This window comes from Herpailurus yagouaroundi, unplaced genomic scaffold (assembly GCF_014898765.1).
Source record: "Herpailurus yagouaroundi ecotype Mexico unplaced genomic scaffold, PumYag 182, whole genome shotgun sequence".
Classification (NCBI taxonomy): Eukaryota; Metazoa; Chordata; class Mammalia; order Carnivora; family Felidae; genus Herpailurus; species Herpailurus yagouaroundi.
The window spans coordinates 21,632,619-21,641,688 of NW_024412413.1; the positions used below are offsets into that span (position 1 = coordinate 21,632,619).

At 34.7% G+C, this 9,070-nt stretch overlaps 1 pseudogene; it reads right to left on the reverse strand.

The window, feature by feature from the left end:
* Nucleotides 1–4,339: 4,339 nt before the first annotated feature.
* LOC121040046 (60S ribosomal protein L11-like) lies at nt 4,340–4,925 on the reverse strand (annotated as a pseudogene).
* Nucleotides 4,926–9,070: the final 4,145 nt, after the last annotated feature.

Consider the following 9,070-nt stretch of genomic DNA (forward strand, 5'->3'; position numbering starts at 1 on the left):
TGGTGTTAGTCTAATGTGAAGTCAATTCCTTCTCCTATATATACTTGTCAATATTTTAAATTCTGTATGTGGAGATTCTTGCCCAGGATGAATGTTCTGAGACAATCTGAGATCCCTAATTACCAAAGGTTTAATTTCCTTTGTTAAGTATCTGTACGAATGCAAAAAAAAAAAAAAATTGGATTAGTAGGTTTTAAAACAAACATAAAATAGGTTTCCTAGAGAATTTTCAAATAACCAGGACATTGTTTAGTCAGAATGTTTTATTCCCTGAGCTTTCACATATTAAAGAAGATTATTCCTAAATAAACTATAAGCCTGAATTTCTTGGGCCATTATATTCACAAGTATAGTAAATAAGATTTAGGCACAGCTACTCCACAAATTGATCATTACGCCCTCTACCAACCTATGGGAAATATCCACTAGCAACATAAGACTGTTACAACTTTCCTTGATTTTCATATATGACCCCTGACACTTGAAATCACTCCAGGGCTCCAGATATAGAAACTCATACAGAATGTGCATCAAATGCCTCAGGGAGGGTGTCAAAGTATGTAGGAATAGTCTTCTATTGCATCAGATAATTTCATGCAATGCAAAACAAAGTCCCTCTTCTTTGAAATTTGTATCTGAATAGTTTGTTTCCATTTTTGGATGAACTGCAAAGACGTACACATGCTTTTGAGTGTAGTACCGTAAGTTCTCATCCCTATAGTGATGATGTAAGTTTATTATCATGAGCTTCTATTATCATTAGAAGTGTCTCATGTGGACCAAATGGATCTAGAATAATGTGAATATACATGTAAATTTAAAGGTTTTAATAGCCACATTAAGAAAGCAAAAAGAGTGAAATTAGTTTTAATATATTTGATTTAATCTACTATATCCAAAATACTATCATTTAAACACATAATCAATACAAAATTATTGAGGTATTTTTAAATTCCTTCTGGTAATGTTTTCAACATGAGTGTTTATTTTATATTTATGGCACATTGCAATTAGGACTAGCCATATTACAAGTGCTTGATAGCCACATGTGGAAATCTTAAGATTAACTCTGATAATTTAAAATGCTTTCTAAAAGTAACTGAAAACACTGACTTTGTGATAAATAAATGCCTATTTGATTCAGTCACAGAAAATGTAACAATTTCTCATCTTCTAAGCAAAGCTATGCAATAGACCTACTACCTAGTCACAATGGAGACCATAAATGCACATTTTACATAAGTGAGTTTACATAGGAAACACTATAGCTAAAATTACACTAACCAAATATTTTCTAATGAATAATATGCACCCTGAATCACTTGATGCAAATTGCAATAACATATTCACACAGCAAACCAGAACTGGCCAACTGTGAGCAGAAATAACTCCTTGAGTTATAATCACCGAATTTATGATCTCTCTACTATATATATAGTATATGCCACAAGACAGTATTTTAGAATATAAGAATCTGTAACCATACAGAGAACCACAGAGTTAAGAAAATATGAGAAGAAAACTAGAACATCTATTTCAACACAGTTTCAACTTTGTCACTGGGTCTCAGAGTATAAAACATTATTCTCCCACCCTCATCTTCTCTTCTATGAGTATAATTCTTGAAAATTAAACCAACTCACAAGGCAGATTAATCTTTCACTATTATGCAAACACTGATTTTGGTGGAAATTGTTCTTATTCTCATTCTCTTCTTAGGTAACAATATTTCCAAAGATACTGTGCTAGGCAGAACAATGGTATCCCAAAGATATCTACACCTTAATCCCTGGAGTATGTGAGTATGTTATGTTTCATGGCAAGGAGGATTTCAGGTTGCAGATGGAACTGTTAATCAGCTGACCTTATCCTGAATTTTTTTCCCCTTAAAAAACAGCATTGACAAGAACCACTGAAATAATGAGAGGATAATTCTTGTCGTACTGATGAATTTTATGGCCTGTCTGGTAGGGTTTCACCATTTGGTATGACCTTTGCTGTAGGATTCTCATGGATATCTTTTTGCCACATTAAAAGAAGCTTTTGTTCTTTCAGTAATGAACAAAAAGACAATGAATAACATAATGGGTAGGGGTGCCTGGGTGGCTCAGTCAGTTGAGCATCTGACTTCAGCTCAGGTCATGATCTCACAGCTCATGGGTTCCAGCCCCGCATCAGGCTCTGTGCTGACAGCTTGGAGGCTGGAGCTTCGGATTCTTGTCTCCCTCTCTCTCTGCCCCTAACCCACTCGCGTTCTGCCTCTGTCTCTCTCAAAAATGAATAAACATTAAAAAAAAATTTTAACATAATGAATAAAAACAGATTCATGATTCAAACTGTCAAAGTTCAAATGCTCGTTCCATCTCTAACTGCATGACCTTAGTAAGATTATGTAACCATGCTGTGCCTCAGTTTCCTAATCTATAAAATGAACATACCAGTACTAGCTACTTCATAGGGTTTTTAGGAAGGTTACATTAGACAGTCCATGTAAAGTGCTTGCTCAGTGCATGACACAGAGTAATCGTCATTATTTCTATAAAGAGTAATCCAGAATACTCTTATGGTTTGTTAAATTTATTTAGGATATAATCCAGGATGATTATATAGGTTTTCCCTTTTAATACATTAACATATTTATTCCTGGTAAGAATCATCTTTACACTCCTAGAATTAAATTTGTCTCCCTATGGTGTGTGTGTGTGTGTGTGTGTGTGTGTGTGTGTGTGTGTGTGTGTGTGTATATTTAATATGATACTGGATTGCTATTTGTAATTTAGGATTTTGCATCCTCATTCATATGTAAAATTGGTCTCCAGTTTTCTTATCTCATTTCAATTTTGATATGAGAGTTGGGTAAACTGAAGAGTTTTCTGTCTTTTTCTAATCAACCAACAGAAACTAAATTGTCTGTTACCTGAAAATTTAAAAGAACACACATGTAAAATAATCTAGTACTAGCACTTCTGTAGAGTAAATCCTTAAAATTTCCAATGTGTTCAATGGTTACTGATCTATCAATACAGTCAACCTTGACATGCATTAATTCCATAACTGACATTTTTTAAGAAGTTAATTATTTCCACTTATGTTTTCTTACTGAATAAAAACTACATATTTTTATATTTTTTATCTTCTATATTTGCAATTCTACCATCATTTTCATTCCTAATGTTCTGTATTATTTTTTCTTTCATATGCCTAGGTGGGTCTATTTTATTGTCATATTCAAAGATACAGTTAACTTGATTTAAATTTTTTTAATGTTTATTTATTTTTGAGAGAGAGACAGAGCATGAGCAGGAGAAGGGCAGAGAGAGAGGGAGACACAGAATCAGAAACAGACTCCAGGCTTTGAGCTGTCAGCACAGAGCCTGATGTGGGGCTCAACCTCATGAGCCGTGAGATCATGACCTGAGCTGAAGTTGGGCGCTTAACCGACTAAGCCACCCAGGCACCCCCAGTTAACTTGATTTTTATCAAACACCTACCAGATGAGTTATTTATTCATGTACTTGTTTACTAACATATTACCTTCTGTTCTTAACTATAACAATTCATCATACAATTATTGTTGTATTCTTTCTTCTAGCTCTTTAGTTGAATGCTTATTTTATTCTTTCCTATTTGAAAGCAAAAGCATAACAGGCTATCACTTTTCTACTGAGTAAGGTTTTGTCCACATCACTTAGGTTTTGACAAGTCATATTTTAATTTCAATTATTATATATATACTTTATAAAATTCACTTTTGATTTCCTTTTCACCCTGAAAATTAGTGCTTGCTTTTAAATTTATAAGTGCTTGGGGCGCCCGGGTGGCGCAGTCGGTTAAGCGTCCGATTTCAGCCAGGTCACGATCTCGCGGTCCGTGAGTTCGAGCCCCGCGTCAGGCTCTGGGCTGACGGCTCAGAGCCTGGAGCCTGTTTCCGATTCTGTGTCTCCCTCTCTCTCTGCCCCTCGCCCGTTCATGCTCTGTCTCTCTCTGTCCCAAAAATAAATAAACGTTGAAAAAAAAAATTTTTTTAATTTATAAGTGCTTAAATGTGTTGTCTCTTAATGATGTGTTTATAGTTTTACCACATTATAGTCAGAGAGAATAATTATTCAACTTCAAATTTCTTTAGATGTTCTTTAAAAACGAGTATGTAATTTTCTTCTGTTACATAAGCACTAAAAAGTATATTCTCTGTTCTTAAAGGTGAGATGTATATTTTTAAAACTACTAATTGCATAATTCATACCATCTATACCCTTAGCTTTTCTACTTCATCATCACAATCTAAGAAATGTTACCATACACAGTATATCACTGTGGTTGAACTTTTTTTTTCCACATTTCACTGAAAAGTTTTTACTGACGTTTTAGATAGAAATAGTAATTTATTTGCCAAGAAGGATGATCCCATCATCCCATCATACTTCTGCTGGAACCAGTGCACGGCCTCCTCTTTGCTGATTCTATGTTTGGCCCCAATGCAGCCTGTCCTGAGCTTCTAGTCTGTGACGCTGAAACCTGGCCTACTCAGCACCACAAAGAAGTCCAGGCCATAGATACCAATTCTTGAGTCATATTTGATCCCCAGAGAGATGTGCTCCTGGATCCCAAAACCAAAGTTTCCAATACTGAAGAAGTTACTTTTTCTTAACGCCAATTCCCTCACCCTTAGACCTTTCTCCAGGATTTCTTCTGCCTTAGCCCCACAGACTATGAAGGATGGCAATCTTTTCATTTCTGCTGATGCCAAGGGACCTAATAGTGCATCTAGGTTTGGAAAACACAGCGGTCTGTCTTGTAAACAGCTCCAGCACCTTAACCACCAGGATCAGTCTCTCTCCACTCTCCCCCACACAGATGTTGAGGCAAAGCTTGTAGATGCAAAGTTCCTGCAAGGGGTTATCCTTTTCATCTTGACCCTGCACCATGGTGGAGAACAGGAAGAGAAAGTCTGTGATTGAACTGTAACCAGTTCAATCTTTGTATTTCTAAATTTGCTTCATAAGTTTTGTTACGTTTTTCAGTTAAGCAAAAGAATGATGTATCATCTTTATGGATTACATATTTTATTACCAAAAAATACAGTTTAATGTTATATAATGCTCTTCATCTTGAATTTTGTTAGCTATTAATATTGCTACCTAAGCATTCTCTTTCTTTTCATTTAACTGGTATAGTGTTGACTATCCATTTTTTTCCTTCTATTTCTGTCATTTTATCTTGGCCACATCTCTTAAAAACAGTCATAACTGCAGTTGGCTTTTTTTGGTCTACAATCTGAAAAGCTTTGTCTTTTAATGTGTTCACATTTGGTATTATTCCTGTGACTGAATTTTACATAGTCATTATTATCCTTTCCTGTTCTTTGTACTCTTTCTTTAGTTTTTGTAATCAAGCTTTTTTCATTTCTTTATTCCTTTCTCAAAACTTTTCCTTAACATTTTATTTCTATTATTAGTCCTTTTGTTTTTAAAAATACATTAAACCTGTATTTCTTATTGATGTCAAGAATTAGGTTATAACTATATTCATCCTTAACAAAGCATAATTTGCATTTTTCTCTTCTTACTTTGACCCCAAAGTCTTGATCAAATAATGTGGAACTTTAATGCTACAGTATTATTTCCTCTTTATGACATTTCAGAAACATTTCTTAATAATTGTGTTATAAGTGACACCCATATTATCAACAGTGATTTAGGTTCACTGGTTTCATTGCAAGTACAGTTTCTTACAGATTCAGTAAGGTTATATGATATATGGTTGATATCTTTTGTAGCATTTATCCATTCATCTATCCATGGTCATTTGAGCTGCTTTAATCATTTGGCTATTATAAGTAATGCTGCAATAAACACAGCGGTGTATATATCTTTTCAAATTAGTGTTTTCATATTCTTTGGGTAAATAACCAGTAGTGGCATCACTGGATCATATACTTCTATTTTTAATTTTTTTAGGAACCTCCACAGTTTTCCACAGTGGCTGCACCAGTTTGCATTCCCATCAACAACAGTACATAAAGGTCACTTTTTCTCTACATCCTCACCAACACTTGTTGTTTCTTGTGTTGTTCATGTTAGCCATTTTGACAGATGTGAGGTGATATGACATTGTAGTTTTGATCTGCATTTTCTGATGATGAGTGATGCTGAGCATCTTTTCATGTGTCTGTTGGCCATTTCAATGGCCATTTCTCTGGAGAAATTTCTTTTTGTGTTTTCTGCCCATTTTTAATTAGATTATTTGGGGGGGGGTGTTAAGCTGTATCAGTGCTTTAAATATTTGAGCAAATAAGCCTTTATTGGATATGTCAGTTTCAAATTTTTCCCAGTTTTAATTCTGTTGATTGTTTCCTTTGCTGTAGAAGCTTTTTACTTTGATGTAGTCCCAATAGTTTATTTTTGCTTTTGTTTCCCTTGCCTCAAGAGAGATATCTAGAAATATGTTGCTATGGCCAATGTCAGAAAAATTACTGCCTGTGCTCTCTTCTAGAATTTTTATTGTTTCATGTCTCACATTTAGGTCTTGAATTCATTTTGAGTTTATTTTTCTGTATGGTGTAAGAAAGTGATAGAAAGTGATCCAGTTTCATTAGTTTGCATGTAGCTGTCCAGTTTTCCCAGCACAATTTATTGAAGAGACTTTTTCCCACTGCATATTTTTGTCTTGTTGAAGATTAACTGACCATCTAATCATGATTTTAGGATTTTCTATTCTGTTCTACTGATCTATGTGTCTATTTTTGTGCCAGTACCATACTGCTTTGATCACTACAGCTTTGTAGTATATCTTAAAATCTGGGATTGTGATTTCTCCAGCTTTGCTTTTATTTTTCAAGATTGCTTTGGCTTTTCGGGGTCTTTTGTGGCTCCATATCCACTTTAGGATTGTTTGTTCTAGTTCTGTGAAAAATGCTGTTGGGGTTTTGATAGGGATTGCATTAAATATGTAGACTCCTTAATCCTATGGAACAAGAAGCTGCCACTTAGTAGGGCCTAGTATAGGGGTTTTCTTTTCTACTCCCTCCCCTCAATATAAAAATATAGATTAAAAAATACCATTTATCTTGGAATTATTTTTATAAACTCTTTCTTTTCTCTAAAATTTATCTTAAGTCCCCTAGTAACTTGAAAGTCCCATCTTCATGCTATAGCATTTATTTTAAATGTATAACTTCAAAGTAAACCAAATTCTCTATCATCTAACTCAAATTTTCAATACACAAAAGACATCAATAATTCTAGGTTTTTATAAATAGGTATTTTTGTGCTGCCAGCACAGAGCCCTGCACCAGGCTTGAACTCACAAAACCCTGAGATCATGACCTGAGCCAAAACCAGGAGTCAGACGCTTCACTGACTGAGCCACTCCATTGTCTTCCTTTTTAAATCCTTACAAAATAGTGGAAGCATTTTACAATCCTAAGCAGAAATATCCTAATTATGTTAAGTGACTCAAGGGATAGAATTCAGTTTGTATGAATAGATTAAATGTGTTTGATTGCTCTTTTTCAGTGAAGATTGTGTTGTCAAGTTCAAAACTGACAGCTTTATTTGCTTTTGACAAATACATATGGGGAAAATTCTTCTTAGCTAGCTCAATATACTCTAAATCAGCCACAAATATAAATACTAGATCAAGTTTCCCACAACTAAAAGAAATAAAAAAACACCTGATAAAAATCCAATCAAAATTAAACAGTACAAAAGATCTGATAAAAAAGAACTAGAACAGAAGAGCATATTGTTTGACTTTCCACAAAAATCTGTACTAATGAAACATCTACATTTTCACTCTAAGTATAAATTTTAGTTTTCCATGACAACAACTACATATTCTGACTGAGTAGCTGCTTTCCACCTCTACATTTTCCAGCTCCAGAAACTAGTCCCGTATGGAACTAAACTGGATTTTTTTATCTTGATCATCTGATACCCCAGGAATCATCAGAATACAGAAAACTAGTATGTTGGCTTGGTCTTCAGTGTTAGAAACAGAGAAAACAAGTTGAGGAAAGTCTCAACAATAACATGTTCAGGGAAGTCTTATCTAAAATATCTATTCAGAAGATTAGATGCCCTTTTCTGGCATTTAACCCCCTCTAGTTCAACTTTTCCAAATTAAGTTTTCTGCCTTCACCCTACCCCCACTTGATACCATGATGAAATCAGGACATAAGTAAAACATCCCAAGTATTAATATATCTACTATTCCATCCCACAAAACTAGTTACACTAAACAAGGAGGAGATACTAAAAATCTAAATAAGGAATTTTTTTAACCTTCAGAATTTAGAAGAACATTGTATCATGATATCCTTGGATCAATATTTAAGCAAAACCATTCAGTAAGTTGAAAGGGGTGAAACGCTCTTTCTAAAGAGGTCACAAGGAAGTAAATAATAGGATCAATGACAATATTAATAATGCACTATCTCTAATAACAAAACATGTTACTAAAACAGACAGGGTAAAAGGTACACAGTTAGGATAATAACATTTCACTACCAGTCCTTCATAGAGAAAATCTTTTGCAAGACCATGTGACATATTTATTCAGCCTGTATCAAGGAATATAGTAGTGGTTTTCAAACTGTGTTCTTCAGAATCTCTCAGGGATCTCAGTAAAAGAGGCTCACATCCTGGGGTATTATTCTTCATTCACATTGCCATCTTCTTCATTCACTTATGCATACAATAAATACTAAATAAGCTGCCTATTCCATGCATATACTGTGGTTAACCAGTACCTTCTAAGATCACACCTGTGAATACAAAAGAAATAATCCCTGCCCTCAGGTAGCTCAATCAAGAAGTCAAACATCAAGAGGGGCACCTGGGTGGCTCAGTCGTTAAGCGTCTGACTCTCAGTTTCAGCTCAGTTCATGATCTCACAGTTTTGTGGGTTCAAGCCCCACACTGGGCTCTGCATTGGCAGTGTGGAGCCTGCTTGGGAATCCCTCTCTCTCTGTCCCTCCCCTCCTCACATTTTCACTGTCTCTCTCAAAATAATAACCTTAAAAATTTTTTAAAAAATTCAAACATCAAGCAAATAATCAAATAATTAATGG